We start from the raw sequence: 18,274 nt of genomic DNA, 5'->3' as shown, positions 1-18,274 counted from the left end.
TTCTAGGTGACCCCTTGATAGGGTACCATTCCCCTCTTTTTATTTTATCTAATGTAATTTTGAGTGTGAGGTTGGCTCTTTTTATAATGTCTTGTCCCTGTGGGTTATATGGGATTTTCGTTATGTGTGTTATTTTTAATGGCTTGCAAAACTTTGAGAAGCCAGAACTGGCATAGCCTGGACCATTGTCTGTCTTAATTTGCTGTGGACATCCAAGTACTGAGAAGGCAACTAGAAGGTGGGCAATGACATGTTTAGTAGCCTCCCCGGATTGTAGGGTGGCAAATACAAATCCACTATATGTATTAGTGTTGACATGTATATATTTAAGATTTCCAAATTTAGGGTAATGTGTGACATCCATATAGTGTATAACATACATTTGGGCCCAAGATTTACGTATGGCCTGAATAGCTGAAGCTACAAAGGACTGGCTCAATGGGCTGTACAATACCTGTAGAGTGTTTACCTAGCCCTTTGCCTGGAATGTACCCATTTTTAAACATCTGCATAGTGACAATTTCATTAGGGCTAGAAATAATCATCCCCATTTATGATAATAGGTCTCTCCCCCATAGATTAATGGGTAACCCTGAGATGATATAAGGTTGAATGGTGCCCTGATTACCATCTTGGTCTCTCCAGGTCAGATCTTTGGCACTTTGTTTAGGATTTTGACTCTGACCTATACCCCTGAGATGGGTGAGGGTGTCTTTTAATGGCCACGCCTGAGGCCAATTTTTTCCCTTGATGACAGTTACATCAGCACCAGTGTCTACCAATCCAGAAAATTGTCTCCCATCCAACCACAAGGTCATGAGAGGTTTTTGGGCTGAAAGCATCTCCGACCAGTAGACATCGGATGAGCCAAATCCCTGGCTGCCTCGGGCGTTGTTAAGAGCCTTATTAGAGGTAGGGAGAAGGGGAAGGAGTAACAATTGAGCAAATCTCTGGCCTGATTGAATGGTGTTAATGACTTTGGGGGAAGAAACCATAACTTTAATCTCTCCGGAATAATCACTATCAATCACCCCCGGGGAGATCAGCAGCCCATCCATAGTGCTGCTGCTTCTGCCTATTACAAGCCCAAAGGTCTCCTTAGGCAGGGGCCCAAAGACCCCTGTCGAAAGGGCCTGTACCCCCATTTCTGGAGTCAATACTGTGTGGGCGGTGGAACTGAGGTCCAGTCCGGCACTTCCCGTTGTTGCTCTGAAGAGGTCTGAAATGGATTGTTGCTTGCTGGAGCAAAATTGAGCGCCCCGTAAATTTGTTTGGGTGTGGGGGCCTGGGGCTGGCCCCCTCTCCCGTTTCCCTGATCCGGGTTATGGACAAGTGGGAGGGGCCGGCCCTGAGCGTCCGTCTTGGACCTACATTCTCTCGCCCAATGTCTTCCTCTATTGCATCGAGGGCAAGGCCCCGGAAGTGAGGCCCCAGGGGCCAACGCCCTAGGGGCCTGACATCCCTTGGCAAAATGACCCGTTGTCCCGCACTGGAAACACTTGTTGCCTGGGCAGCACGACAAAAACTGTTTGACAGTGTAACCCTGCATGGCGGCAGCCATAGCAAGTCCCTGTTGGTAGGCAGTCCCAATTTCTGAGCAAAGGCGAATGTAACCTGAGAGATCAGTTTTCTTTTTATAAGGGCGGATGGCGGCCTGGCAAGCAGCATTTGCATTTTCAAAAGCAAGCTGTTTAACAAAATCTGTCCCGGTTTCTGCGCTCCCAAAAATCCAACCCGCTGCTGTGAGCAGGCGGTGAACAAAATCCGCGAAGGGCTCATCAGGCCCCTGTCGGATATTGGTGAGAGAAGCACTCACATCCCCTTTAGAAGGGAGCTTTCTCCAGGCTCTAGTAGCTGCGGTCTGAATCTGGGCATATAACCCCGCATCAAATTGCATCTGCTGATCGCTGGTAGCATAGGCCCCATCCCCTAGAAGCATATCAAGTATCCAACCATTACCGGCCTGAGCATTGCGTCTAGCAGTATCTCGGCAATTTTCAACATATTCAGATTTCCATAATAAATAATCACCCCCTGTAAGGGTGGTGCGGGCCAGAGTCTGCCAATCAATTGGGGTGAGCCAATTTTCTGCCACTGATTCTAAAATAGCCATGGTGTAAGGTGCAGTGGCCCTGTACTGAGCTGCGGCCGTTTTAAGTTCTTTAATAACCTTGAAATCAAAACCACTATGGTGTCTCCACGCCTGTCCCTGTGCGTCAGCAGTCTCAGTTACAGGAAAGACTTCCACAGTTTCAAGTTCTAGGGGTACCCTTGATCCAGATGGCACCCTGGGGGTCGCCCCTCTAATGGGGGGTCGTGGCTTAAGGGTGTCTTCTCTACGGACATTTTCATGGGCTTTGCCTGTTCTTAAGCCTTCAAGCTGGGTAATAAGTTCTTGATGTTCCTTTTCTAACCTTATCTGTTCTTTTAGAAATTCTATTTTGTCCCGGAGTTCCTTTTGGGGATCAACAACAGGGCATGCTAGAGCGGGTGCAATGGGAGTGTTGGGTTCTGGAAGATAAGGAGGCGGACATTGAACTATGGATGGCCAATCAGGATCGCGATATCTGGTTGCCTCCTCCTCGAGGTTGGCCCAGTCAGCCTCCCCCGGACCGTTCTGTGAAAAAGGGGGGCTTTCTGAAATGTCGGAGGGAAGGATACAAGGCTGGTACCTCCTTAACAGGCGGGGCGGGGTCAGAGGCAGGGGCTGAAAGAGCGGAGGCGGAAGCTGAGGAGCGCCGAAGCTTTTCTTTAAAAGGCTTGGAAGAGGCAGAGCCCGCCTGTAAGCCCTCATCAAGAACATTTTGTTTTTTCTTGTCTAAGTCATCGTCGCTATCAAAAGACATCAAGTCTTCTCCTTCATCCTTTGAGGGAGTCCCGTCCCGCAGGGGCTCGGGCCTCGGCGCCATCTTGGCGTCCCACAGGGTATTTACAAACTCCTCACTCTGAGGGAGAGTGATCGACCCTTCCTCCAATCGGAGAGCTATCTCCCCTACCTGGATGGCTTGAGCCACCACCGGATCTTTGGTTTTTTGAGAGATAATGTCATTAATAAGATTCCAATAAGAAAATGCAGTGATCGGGACCTTTCCTGGTCCGCAAGTAGCATAGTAATCTTTAAGGGCCTCCCCTACTCTTTTCCATCTCCTCTCATCAATAGTACCCTCGGCGGGAAACCAAGGGCAGAGATCTCTAATATAATCAAAAAATTTTAACAACTGTTTGACTGTAACCTTTACCCCTCGTGCCTGTAAAGTTTCTTTAAGACCTTGTACAAATAACTCATGCTGGCTAATGCCCTGTCCCATAATCGCTGCTCAACTCACCGAGGTGCAGGAAAGATGGCAGGTTCACGTCAGACGCAATCCTCTTTTTTCTATTTTATTTTATTGGGCCCCCGAGCAGCGTTCTTCACTGGATCCCCCCGTTCTCTGGCCCCACGTCGGGCGCCACTTGTCCCGGCCCGTGGGTAAGTCAACGGAGACCCTAGAGGGGGGGTGAGAATGACAAAGGACAGGGGACAAGAGAGATGTAGACAAGACAGGTTTCTGATCAAGTCTCGTTTATTGCGGAAGCTGCTACAACATATATACCGTAGGGCTAGAGGGGAGGAGCAAGAGGAGGGTACTGGGGCTACTTCCTTGTTGCCGGGTAGATTTGCAGCAGGCCCGGATATGTCCGTAAAAGGCACTCAAGAGTTCTAGCGGGGGGGCAAGGTCCCCCACAACATAGGAATGTTCTTCAAAACATATACTAGCTCATAGAACATGCTTGAGCAAATGTAAAGGAATTAAAGTTACTTCATGCCTATTATCAGACCATAGAGCAATGAAATTGGAAATCAATGTCAAAACAAAACACAAGAAATTCATAAACACATAGAAATTAAATAATACCTTCTTGAACAACCAATGGGTCACAGATGGATTTAAAGAAGAAATTAGAGAGTTTCTACAATTAAACAATAACTACAATACAATATAATGAAAGTTATGGCTTATAATGAAAGTGGTCCTGCAAGAGAAATTTATAGTGGCAAATTTCAAAAAGACAGGGCTCAAATAAACAATCTAATGTTGAAGAGTAGTCTTCAAGAAAAAGAAGATCAAGTCAACCCCAAAGCTCATATGAGAGAGGAAACTGTAAAGATCAGAGCAGAAATCATTGCAATGGAGACTAAGAAAGCAATACAAGGATCAATGAATTGAAGAGTCCAGGCCCTGATGGAGTCACTGCTGAATTCTACAAGAAATTTAAAGAAGGCTTAATGATGATATTTCTCAAACTCTTTAATGAAATTGAAAGGGAAGCAATACTCCCAAATTCATTTCTGGAATCAAGTATTACCCTGCTAACAAAACAAGAGAAGGATCCAATGAAAAAGTGAACTATAGGCCAATATTCCTAATGCACAAAGATACAAAAATTCTCAATAAGACACTGGCAAACAGAATGCAGCAAATCATCAAGAAGGTTAGGGAACACACCGAATCAGCCCACTGCAGACAGGCAGCCACCTGGTTCCACAATACAAAGATGCAGAGGACACCAGACCACCAGACCAAGGTACTGAGTCCTATGGCTCTCAACCCAGAGGAAGGGGCTTCTGAGCCACCATCCCACTGCTCCTGGTCCAGAGGAAGGGGCTTCCTGGCCACCATCCCTCCCACTGCTCCCAGCCCAGAGGAAAGGGCTTTTGGGCCACCTTCTGTCCCACCACTCCTGGCCCAGAGGAAGGTGCTTCTGAGCCACCATCCCACTGCTCCTGGACCAGAGGAAGGGGCTTCCCAGCCACAATCCCTCCCGCTGCTCCCAGCCAACAGGAAAGGGCTTTTGGGGCACCATCCCTACCCCTGCTCCCAGCCCCTGTCCCACCTCTCCCAGCTCAGAGGAGGTAATCCATGCAGGCACCAACAGCACCCGCCCCCAGTCAAAATGAGAAAACATGTAAATAAGTCTCAAAACCAGACTTCCAGATCACCTAGAGCAACCCAAGGGGAAATGAGATGGAACACTCTGATACTCAACCACCTGGACCCACTCAACTGGCAACAAAAGGGGATCTGAAAAAAATGAAATCAGAAATAATTTCTCAGATAACAGGACAAATTGTGCCCCTAGTGCAAGACATGATTAATAAATCTAGAGAGGAGCTCAGGAACATGATGGATTCTCAACATAAGAAACAAATGGAATGCATAAAACAGATGCAAATAGATTTCCAGGACATAAAAAACTCCATTGAAAGTCTACACAACAGAATGAGCCAATGTGAGGACAGAATTTCAGATATGGAAGATAAGATGGCAATTAGTGACCAGGAAAAGAAAAATTGCTTCAAAATTATGAAGGAACATGAGAAATCAATCCAGCAGCTGCTAGATGATGCAAAGAAGAATAACATAAGACTGATTGGAGTCAATGAAGAAACCGGAGAGCATGCAGATGACATAAAAAATCTCTTCACAGAAATAATGGCAGAAAACTTCCCAAGCAGGGGAAAAGAGCTTGACATACAGATAAGTGAGGCATATAGGACTCCAAATAGCCTTGATCAAAAAAAATCTATACATAGGCATATAATTGTTAAGATTCCAGAAACTCAACAGAAGAACAAAGTTTTACAAGCACTTAGAAGAAAGAAACAAATCACAAACAAAGGAAAGCCCATCAGAATCACAGCAGACTTCTCAACACAAACCATCAAGGCAAGAAGAGCTTGGAGTGATCTACTCCAAGCCCTAAAAGAAAACAGCCTCCAACCCAGATTGATGTACCCAGCAAAACTCTTTCAAAATTGATGGAGAAATAAGATACTTTCATGACAAAGAGCACCTTAGAAACTTCGTGAATACCAAACCAGCACTCCAAAGAATTTTACATAATATCCTAGGAACAGACATTAAGGATCACAACCCCAGGAAGCAAAGCAGAATGAACCCATCTGGCATGAAAAGAAATTAAATGTAAAGGGGGAGAACCCAACAAAAAGAAAAAGTCATGGCAATGACAAGTCAATATGTTTCAGTTATAACCATCAATATTAATGGTTTCAATTCACCAATCAAAAGAAATAGAGTGGCAGAATGGGTCAAGAAGCAAAATCCAACAATATGCTGCATACAAGAAACACACTTAATTCAAAAGGAAACTCATAGACTGAAAGTTAAAGGGTGGAAAACAATACTCTATGCGACAGGAACCCAAAAAAATGCAGGAGTAGCTATTCTCTTTGCAGTTCAAGTAGATTTCAAACCAACACTGATTAAGAGAGACGAAGAAGGACACTAGATCCTTGTAAAGGAAAGAATCCAAGAGGAAGAGATGACAATCATAAATATGTATGAATCAAAACTCAGTGGACCATATATGTGTGGTTCTATTTCTAGTTTCTCTGTTTTATTCCAATGATCTATATGTCTTTCCTTACATCAACACTGCCTTGATTACTGTAGCTTTAGAAAAAGTCTTAAAATTATGTACTAAAATTCTTCCAACACTGTTTTTGTCTTTTGTTTTCTTTCTTTAACTTTTCTAGGTCCTTTGTACTCCTACATAACTTTTAAATTTCAATATCCAATTCTTCATTTCTAGCAAGTGTACACAGAGCTGAATTTTTATATATACCTTGTGTTTTCTAATCCTGCTAAATTCAAATACAAGTTCTAGGGGCTCCTAGAGATTTCTTAGTATTTTCTCTGGAGATGATCATTTCATCTACATATAAAGATTTTACTTCTACCTTGCCAATGCTATCCTAATTGTGTCATTTTATTGCCAGACTATTTTGGTTGGGCCTGGGTTTCAAAGTTTAATGGACAGATAAAGAGTAAGCATATCTGCCCTTGTTCTCCACCTTAAGGAGAAAGCACTGTATCTTCTCCATTCATATAAGGCATTCTCACTGGAAGTGTGGAGTACATGTCTTTAATCTGTTGAGAAGGTTCTGTTCTACTTCTAGTGTCCTGATAGCTTTTATCATGAACAGCTGTGGAATTTAGTCCAATACTTTTTCTCCAACTAGTGACAGGATCATATGTCTTTTTCCTTTCCTCTGTTAAAATGATGACTTTTGGGGGTGGATATTCCCATGCTGAACCAACACTGCCATCCCTATAATAAAACCACTTTCTACAACCTGCCAGATCTGACTTCTAATAGTTTGTTTTGTTAAACAAATTTCTATCTATATTCATACTTTTTTCTCCTATTATCTTTATCCAGTTTTAGGATTAGCACAATGTTGATTTCCTAAAATGAGAGGAGAAGTGTTCCTTCTTTTTTCTGCTTTAAATGTTTGATATAATTTATCAGTTAAAATGTTTATGAGGCTGCTGTTGTCATATAGGTAGGTTTTCAAGCTAAGAATATACTCTCTCTAATAGGTGCTATTCAAATTTTATATTTCATCCAGAATTAGTTTCATAAATTTGTCTTCCAAGGTACTTCTTAGAAGTTGTCAAATTTATTTCAAAACAGATTTTTGTAATATGCTTTCTGTATCCTTCTAAATTCTGTAAAACCTGAGGTAATGACTCCTAGATCTTAATACTGTAATTAAAAAAATATATAATTGCTATTGTGTAATAGGAAGAAAAGGTCTATAGGAGCAGGGCAAGTGGGAGGGTTAGGGAAAAGGAAAAAAGGAAACAGAAAAAAATGTGAGAAGAGGAAAAAAATGGAAACTAAATCTTTGCAAATAGGAAAGGGTGGAGTGGGTAAAGGGAGGGCAGGGGAATGGGGAAAAAAATAAGAACCAAGAGACTCATGTAATGGGACAAGATCTCAATGATGAATGTAACTGTATTGTATACCTAAAATGTACCAATAAACTTAATGGAAAAAAAATGAAAAAAAAAAAAGAAAGTTATACACCATGATGAAGTAGGACTCATCCCCAGGATGCAAAGATGATTCAACATACACAAATCAATACATATAATACACTACATTAACAGAATGAAGGGCAAATCCATATGATCATCTAAATAGATGCCAAAAATGTGTTTGATAAAGTCCAACACCAGTTCATGATAAAAACCTTATATCTGATAAAAGCCATCTATGACAAACCAACAACCAACATCATATTAAATGGACAAAAAATGAAAGCTTCCAATCTAAAATCAGGAACAAGATAAGGACCTCCATTGTTACCACTCTTATTCAATATATTTCTGTAAGCCTTAGCTAGAGCTATTAGATAAGAGAAGAAATAAAAGGAATAAGCATAGGAAAGGAAGAAGTTCAATTATCATTATGTGCAGATCACATGGTACTGTACATAAAAGATCCCTAAAACTCCATTAAAAGACTTCTAGATTTAATTACCAAATTCAGTAGCATAACTGGATACAAAGTCAACACTCAAATATCAATATCATTCCTATACATGTATAACAAACTCTCTGAGAGGGAAATTGGAGAAACAACATCTTTAACAATATCATGAAAAAAAAAGAAGTACCTAGGAATCAATCTAAAAATGGAAGTAAAAGTCATCTACATTGAAAACTACAGTACCTGAAAACTGAGAATGAAGAGGACATCAGAAAATGGAAAGAAATCCCATGTTCTTGGATAGGAAGAACTAATATAGTGAAATTAGCCACACTTCCGATATTGTTGTACAGAGTTAATGCAATTCCAGTCAAAATACTAACTGCATGTCTTACGTAAGTAGAAAATACAAATCTAAAATTTATTTGTAACCAGAAGAGAGCTAGAACAGCAAGGCAATTCTGGGCAACAAAGGCAAGGCAAGAAGCATCACAATTCCTGACTTGAAATTATACTACAGAGAACATAATTTTGGTCAAGAGCCAAGTAATGTTTTCTGTAGTAAGCCAGAGAATGAATACTTTTACCTTTACAGGTCATATAGTTTTTGATACAACTATCTAATTCTGCCTCTGGAACATATTAATAGCTATAACAATACATGAAAAAATAAATATAACAATATAATTCTATTAAAAAAGCAAGCAAAGAGCTGAATTTTGCCTCTGTTTATAGTTCATCCAGTTTTGTTTTGTGAGGTACTAACATTCCAGCAAATATAATTCTGGCAATTAAGATGGCAACAGATAAAGTAAGATGGATATTCAATAACTAGAACTGGAATTGTAAACAAATTTTTCTTAAAAGAGCATATGATCTTCATTACACAAGATAAGATATTTAAGATATTTACTACAGATATTTACTAAGATATTTACTACAAATTTTTCAGAATTGATAAAAATGGATTTTAATTCTCTTTCCTGAGGACACAATATGCTTTGAGGATGTATTCAGAAAACAGAACAGCACACAGCCTGACTGTTCTCTGTGAGCAATACCTTCAGTACAGATGCATCTGTATTGCTGACAAGGCTCAGTCATATTTTAGTGTCTAATCATACTAACAAAACACTTTTTTCTTCTGAATCTTTTTGCTCACTGCTCAGAAATCAGTCAATACTTCTCTGAAAGATAGGAAGAAGACAAGTGTTTGCCTTTTATTGTTTTTTGCTTCTATAATTTAAGAATCTGAGAATGGTTCTTGACACCCACCAGCCATTAGCATAGCAGTGAGAGCTGAGAGGTTCCTGGGTGGCTGGAGCCCTGCTCCATCTGGCACACGACCCCACCTGTGACCAGCTAGATGGTGAGGACCCCTCCATATGCCCACCAGCCATCACCAGAGCAGCATGGGCACCTGCAACCTGCACCCCCTGATCCCCCCAACTCTGGCCTCCTGGCTGTGCTGCTACCTGGTTCCACACTACAAAGGCACAGGGTGGCATAAAGGTTATTGTCCTGAGCTGCAGAAGTAAACAACAAATAGAAGGCCTCTCTCAGGCTCCTTGATGAAAACTGAAGCCCACTAGAAAAGTGAAGAGAATCTCTACAATAAAGGCACACTAGACCACTGTACTTGATAAGTTGGAGGGATCATCACCTCCCATTCAAAACTGGACTATCTTCAGGAGAAGGGCAGTTAGAACCTGCAGTAGAGCCTTGCAGAGTTCAACCCTGCAAGAGGACAGGGTGCTCAACTTGGGACTTTCAGACAGAAATCTGCCTGAATTTCATGTGTTTGTGACAGGCTTGCTGAGACTCATTGACATATCTGCACACTGCTACTCACATGGCCTATTGTGACAGCAGAGACATACCCTGAAGGGGACCCGTCATTTTTATGTTATATTTGTTATTTTCAAAATTATTATTATTATTTTACTCTTATTTTTATTTTTTGCTTTTTCTACTCTTCAAATTTTTATTTTTCTCTTTTTTCTTTCTTTTCTCTTTTCTTTCTCTCTCTCACTTGATCCTTTGCTGTCCCACATTATCCTTCATCATCCTTTGTGTTCCTGTTCTGCCCCTAGTTCAGATTACTTCTTTATGTTTCTTTTCTTCTTTTTTTCCTTCTCTCACCTGTGTCCTCTGGCCTCATTGCTAACTTTCCCTATCCTTCTACATACCTATCCATTCCTGGCCTACTCCTTCTAACTCCCTATCCCAAAGGGTAAAGTTGCTATATTGAAGAGTTTATTCACTATGAACATATGTTGGGTTGGTTCTCGAATTTGACTTACTTCACATGCTTGAATAACTACCACAAATTGTCATTTTCTAAGATGTACTTGATGCTATGGTGTCACTGATTGTACCACTAGAGGTAAGGTGTTGTGATTGATCTAATCATTTGTCCTTCCTAGTGTAATGAAAATGAGACAGCTTCAGAGTCATTGGAGACACAAAACCTAAAGACCAGCTATTTCTGGGAGACACCACTGAGAAGCAATCATTTCATAAGGGAACACATGGAAATTGAATAACACCCTTCCGAACAAACAATGAGTCATAGATGAAATTAAAGAAGAAATTAGACAATTTCTACAAGTAAATGACAATGCCAGTACATCATACAGGAATCTATGGACACTATCAAAGCAGTTCTACTTGGGAAATTCATAGCAGTGTATGCTCATATTAGGAAAACAGAGAGAACTCAAATAAATAACCTAATGCAGAACCTCAAGCTCTTAGAAAAAGAAGAGCATAACAAACACAAAGCTCATACAAGACAGAAAATTATACAGGTCAGAGCATAAATCAATGCAATGGACACTAATAGAATGATACAAAAAATCAATGAGTCAAAGAGTTGGTTTTTCAAAAGAATAAATAAAATTGATAAACCTTTAGCCAACCTCATCAGAAAAAGGAAAGAAAAGGCTCAAATCTATGCAATTAAGAACAAATAGGTGAAGTCACAACAGACCCAGCAGAAATCCAGAGGATACTCAATACCTACTTAAAGAATCTGTACTCTAATAAAATGGAAAACACAGAAGAAATGGACAGATTCTTAAATACATATGAATTGCTAAAGTTAAATAAAGAAGATATAGAAATTCTAAACACCCCAATTATAATGAGTGAAATTGAAAATGTAACAAAAAATTTACCAACAAAGAAAAGCCCAGGTCCTGATGGCTTCACTGATAAATTCTACAAGAATTTTATTAAGAATTTTAGTACAAGAATTATTAACAAATCCTCACTAGCATGGGAACTAACACAAAGAATCAACAACATCACTGGTCATTCAAGAGATGCAAATGAAAACAAGCTGAGATTTCACCTCACTACAGAAAGAATGGCTGCTATGATGAAATCAACCAATAACAAACACTGAAAGGGCTGTGGGGAAAGAGGAACCCTGCTCCACTGCTGGTGGGAGTGTCAACTGGTGCAACCACTGTGGAAATCAGTATGGAGATATCTCAAAGAGCTAGGACTGGAAGTCGCATTTTACCCCATTATTCCACTGCTGGGGATCTTCCCCAAAGAATTAAAAGAATCATACCACAGTGATATATGTGCACCCATGTTCATAGCAGCACAGTTTGTGAAACAACCCAAATGCCCATCAACTGGAGACTGGATAAAGAAAATGTGTTTGTTTTTTTTTATAAAATGGAGTACTACTCAGCTATAAAAAATGAGAAATTGGAGACATTTACAGCTAAATGGATGCACACTGAGGTGATATTCTTAAGTGAAATAAATAGGACACACATGTATAAATACCACATAGTTTCTCTAGTGTGAGAAACTGAAAGTGTAAATGGGGACTAAAATGTATGATAGGTAATGTGAAATAACAAGAAAAAGGGCAAAGGGGAAGGAAGTGGGAGGGCTAGGGGAAAGGAAAGAAGGGAATAGAATTAATATGAGAAAATGGAAAAATAGGAACAAAATCTTTGTAAATAGGGAGGAATTTAGAGGTTGAAGGGAGGGCTGAGCAAGGGTGAAAGATGGGAACCAAGAGAGATTATGTAAAGGTGCAAATTTCCAATGATGAATTTCATTATATTGTATACCTAAAATGTACCAATGATTAGAATGAATAATCAATAATCCAAAATAAGAAGAAAGGGTCCAAAGGGGTAGGGGTTGTGGGAGGAGCAGGGGAAAGGAAAGAAGGAAAAGGAAAAATGATGAAAAATGGAAAAAATGGAAATAAAGTCTTTGTAAATAGGGAAGAGTGGAAGGGGTGAAGGGAGGGCTAGGAATGGGGAAAAAATAATAAGCAAGATGCATCATGTAAAGGTACAAGTTCCCAATGAGAAGTGTAATTGTGTTGTATACCCAAAATGTACCAATAAAAGAATTTAACAGAAAAAAAAAAAAAAAAAGGGAAGGAGCTGGGGACTGAGTAAAGGAGATGAAAAAAAGCATTAAGGCATTAAGATATTTTATGTTCATGTACCAAATCCACACAAGGAATGTAAATATTATGTACTGCAAACATGTATAGTACTAATTAAAAATAAATACATAAAATATAATCTATATTTAAGACCAGTATCTTTGAATTTGAAAATAGAATGTAGTAATGAATTTCTGCCTCCATTATCTTTCTATATTCCTCATGGATTCATGCAACTTTATTTGCATGGAAAAGCATTGAAAATTCTCAATCTTAAGTACATAATGTCTTAAATATTGATATGGTAGAATAGGAAGCAAACAACATGAATCATTCATTTTCTGGATATTATTATATGATACCCATCATATTTGTTCTGCATGGTCAGATTCAATAACCTTACCAAATATTCTTTTTTCATAATTTTCATATATAGTAGGAATTCCATAAAACTAGGTCATGTTTTTCAATTTTAGTGCAGTGAAACCATAATTAGGCTCATTACTTTGCATAATAAGGTCACTAGGTTGACAACCCATAAAACAAAATTTTTAACTTGGGCTATGAGAAATAATATTAACAGAAACCTTTATCTCCTTCAGCATATCTCCCTTATTCATGGCACTGAGTTTATCTCTATGGGAAAAACATCATCCTATCACTGAAGTTTGTTGACCTCAGATTGCAACTGGCTTTTTTACTACTTAGAGAATCAGTTGCTTACACCTGGTGGATAGAAAATAAGACCAGTGAATCTTACAGGCAATAGTCCCTTGTTAATTTCTCTTATTTTGAATTGGTTTCTTGGTTGGATGCAGAGTATAAAGCATTGAGTAATTTCATGGATGAATGATATTGACAGCACCAGGGAAAGTAACTTCAAATCTAGATTAAGTGTCTATTTGGAAAGGAGAAATCTCTGGTCCCTTCAAGATAGAAGGGGTCACATGTAATCAACCTACTCCCAGAGTGCTAGCTGGTCCTCTAATGCATGGTGTCATCTCATGAATTTGGAGTTGATCTTAGAAAGAGGAACATCCAAATATGGTCTGTGTTACTTGTAAAATCCCACTAAGCACAACATGCATTGTAACTCCTTTTAAGCCTAAAGAGATGTAGGCTGTATTTTCAGATGATGGTTGATGATAACTTTTACACAGAATACCTATACAAGGCCACTCCAGTTAATCTCTTTATTTTGGCTTGTTTGGATTTCCTTGTTCAATGATAGCTGGGTTTAAGAACAAGCATTCCAAGAGAGAGTATGTCTGTAAGTTCCCCGAGGTTACAGCCATGAAGCTGGAGTAGTGTAACTTCTATCATATTCAAGCAAAGTGTTTATACAGTTATATTGATAGGAAAGGGGGTGGACTAATTTTTTTTTGTATTATATCGAAGAGAAATTGTATTTCTTTTTTTCTTTTAAATTCGTTTATTGGTACATTGTAGGTATACAACACAATTACATTTCTCACTGGGAATTGTACCTTTACATAATGCATCTTGGATCTTATTTTTTTCCAGATTCCTAGCCCTCCCTTCATGCCCTCCACCCTTCCCTATTTACAAAGATTTTATTTCCATTTTTTCCATTTCTCATCACTTTTCCTTTCCCTTCTTTCCTTTCCCCTGCTCCTCCCACTACCCCTACCCCTTTGGACCTTTTCTTCCTATTTTACATTATCATTCTAATCAACAGTACATTTTAGGTATACAATATGACATTCATCATTGGAAATTTGCACCTTTACATAGTCTCTCTTGGTTCTTATTTTTCACCCTTTCCCAGGCCTCCCTTCAACCACTCCAGTCCTCCCTATTTACAAAGATTTTGTTCCTATTTTTCCATTTTTTCATATTAATCCCATTTCCTTCTATCCTTTCCCCTAGCCCTCCCACTTCCTTCCCCTTTGCCCCTTTTCTTCCTATTTCATATGACCTATTATACATTTAGTCCTTATTTACACTTTCAGTTTCTCACACTAGAGAAACTATTAGGTATTTATTCATGTGTGTCCTATTTATTTCACTTAAGAATATCACCTCAATGTGCATCCACTTAGCTATAAATGTCTCTAATTTCTCATTTTTATGGCTGAGTAGTACTCCATTTTATAAAAAAACCCACATTTTCTTTATCCAGTCTCCAGTTGATGGACATTTGGGCTGTTTCCAAGTTTTAGTTATTACAAACTGTGCTGCTATGAACATGGATGCACATATATCACTGTAGTATGATTCTTTTAATTCTTTGGGGAAGATCCCCAGCAATGGAATAGCAGGGTCAAATGGGACTTCCCGTCCTAGTTCTCTGAGGTATCTCCATACTGATTTCCACTGTGGTTGCAGTCTATACTCCCACCAGCAGTGGAGCAGGGTTCCTCTTTCCCAACAGCCCCGCCAGCATTTGTTATTGGTTGATTTCATGATAGCAGCCATTCTTTCTGGAGTGAAATGGAATCTCAGCATTGTTTTCATTTGCATCTGTCAAATGACCAGTGATGTTGAACATTTTTTCATGTATTTATTTGCTATTTTTACTTCTTTGTCTGAGAAATGTCTGTTCATTGCAGATGCCCATTTTTGGATTGGGTCTTTAAATTTGGGAGGTCTGATCTTTTTAAGTTCTTTATAGATTCAAGATAGTAGACCTTTGTCTGAGGAAGAGCAGGTGAAGATTTTTCCCCACATTGTGGGTTGTCTCATCACACTGCTGGTGGTTTCTCTTGCTGTGCAGAAGCCTTTTAATAAGAAAAGATCCCACTTGTTGATTGTTTGTGCTAGTTCACGGGCAACTGAGGTTTTGTTCATAAAAGCTTTTCCTGCATCGATATCTTCAAGGGTTCTACCTAACCCCAATTTCAAGTGGTTCAGAGTTTCTATTTTAATATTTAGATCTTTAATCCATTTTGATTTTAGTTTAGTGCATGATGAGAGATACAGGTCTAGTTTTAATCTTTGGCAAGTTGAAGCCCAGTTTTACCAGCACCACTTATTAAAGAGGCTATCTTTCCTCCAGTGAGAGTGTTTGGCTTCTTTATGGAAGATGAGATGGCTGAGTGTGTCTGGCATGGTTTCTGCATCTTCTACTCTGTTCCACTGGTGCTCAAGTCTGTTTCTTTGCCAGTACCATGCTGTTTTTATCACAGTAGCTTTGTAGTAGAGTTGCAGGTTGGGATTTGATACTCCCTGCCATGTCTCTGTTACCTAGAATTGCTTTTGCTATTCTAGGTCTCTCCTTGTTCCAAATGAATTTTTGGATTGTTTTCTCAAGGTCTGTGAAATATGCTGCTGGGATCTCAATTGGAATTGCATTAAATCTATATAGCAGTTTTGGAAGTATGGCCATTTTCACTATATTAATCCTTCCTACCCAGGAGCAAGGGATGTCTGTCCATTTTCTGATATCATCTTCAATCTCTCTTTTCAGAGTGCCAAAGTTTTCAGAGAAGAAGTCTTTGATTTCTTTTGTTAGGTTCTTCAGTTTCTTGGATGCTCTTGTGAAAAGAATTGTTTGCCCTATTTCTCTTTTGGTGAGTCTGTTGTTTGTGTAGAGGAAAGCTATTGATTTTTGTGTGTTGACCTTATATCCAGCTACTTGACTGAATTTAGTTATTAAGTCTAGAAGACTTTTGGTGGAGTTCTTGGGGTCTTCTATATAGAGTATCATGTCATCTGCAAATGATGACAATTTGACTTCTTCATTTCCTATTTTTATTCCTTTTATTTCTTTCTCTTGTCTAATTTCTGTGGCTAATGTTTCCAGAACTATATTGAGCAAGAGTGGTGATAGTGGACATCCTTGTCTTGTTCCTGATTTAAGTGGGAAGGATTTCAGTATTTGACCATTTAGCATGATATTGGTTGTTGGTTTTTCATAGACGGCTTCTATCAGTTTGAGGTAGAGACCATCTATTCCAATTTTTTGTAGGGTTTTTATCATAAATGCATGTTGGATTTTGTGAAATGCTTTTTCTGCATCTATGGAGAAAATCATATGGTTTTTGTTCTTGATTCTATTGATATAGTGTATTACATTGATGGATTTTCATATATTGAACCATCCCTGCATCCCTGGGATGAATCCCACTTGATCAGGGTGTATGGTCTTCTTGATGATCTTCTGCAATCTGTTTGCCCTTATCTTATTAAGGATTTTTGTATCTATGCTCATTAGTGAGATTAGCCTGTAGTTCTCCTTTTCGGTTGGGTCTTTCTCTGCTTTGGGGATCAAGGTGATGCTTGCTTCCAGGAATGAATTTGGGAGTATTGCTTCCCTTTCAATTTCATTGAAGAGTCTCAACAGTAGTGGCAGCAGTTCCTCTCTAAATGTCTTGTATAATTCAGCAGTGAAGCCATCAGGGCCCGGGCTTTTCTTAGTTGACAAGTTTTTAGTTACATTTTCAATTTCATTGGTTGATATTGGGTTGCTCAGAATTTTTAGGTCTTCTTCTTTCAACTTTGGTAATTCATATGAATCTAGGAATCTGTCCATTTCTTCTATGTTGTCCATCTTATTGGCATATAGGTTCTTGAAGTAGGTATTGATGATCCTCTGGATTTCTGCTGGGTCTGTTGTAGTTTCACCCTTTTCATTCCTAATTGCATGGATTTGGGCCTTTTCTTTCCTTTTTCTGACAAGGGTGGCTAAGGGTTTTTCAATTTTGTTGATTCTTTCAAAGAACCAAATCTTGGCTTCATTGATTTTTTTGTATTGTTTTCTTAGTATCCATTGCATTGATTTCTCCTCTGATCTTTATAATTTCCTCCCTTGTATGAGTTTTGCATTTTTCCTGCTCTTCTTTTTCTAGAAGGTTGTGGTTCACATCAGGTTGTTTAATGGGCTCCTTCTGTTTTCCTAATATGTGTATTTGCTGCTATGAATTTCCCTCATAAGACTGATTTCATTGTGTCCCATAGATTCCGATATTTTGCATTGTCATTGTCATTTAATTGAAGGAACTCTCTGATTTCTTCTTTAATTTCCTCTGTGACCCATTGGTTATTCAGAAGTGTGTTGTTCAATTTCCACATGTTTATGAAATTTTTTGAGTTTCTTTTGCTATGGATCTCCAATTTCATCGCACTATGGTCTGATAATATACATGGGATAACTTCAATTCCTTTGCGCTTACTTAAACATGTTCTATGTGTGAGTATGTGGTCCATTTTTGAGAATGACCCATGTGCAGCTGAGAAGAATGTGTATTCTGATTTTGTGGGGTGGAAGACTCTGTAAACATCTGTTAAGTTCATTTGTTCAAGAGTTCAATTGAGTTCTAGTATTTCATTACTTATTTTTTGTCTAGTTGATTTATCTATTTGTGACAGTGGGGTGTTGAGGTCCCCCACTACAATTGTATTAGTGCATATATGACTTTTCATGTCTGTTAGTATTTGTTTTATATAGTTGGGTGCACTAGTGTTTGGTGCATAGATATTTATGATTGTCATCTCCTCCTCTTGGATTCTTCCCTTTACAAGGATCTAGTGTCCTTCTTCATTTCTCTTAATTAGTGTTGGTTTGAAATCTACTTGATCTGCCAAGAGGATAGCTACTCCTGCTTT

Source organism: Heterocephalus glaber, unplaced genomic scaffold (genome assembly GCF_053883595.1).
Source record: "Heterocephalus glaber isolate CG9 unplaced genomic scaffold, H.glaber_assembly_v1.0 deba00000470, whole genome shotgun sequence".
Taxonomy (NCBI): domain Eukaryota; kingdom Metazoa; phylum Chordata; class Mammalia; order Rodentia; family Bathyergidae; genus Heterocephalus; species Heterocephalus glaber.
This window is presented reverse-complemented; position numbering follows the sequence as displayed.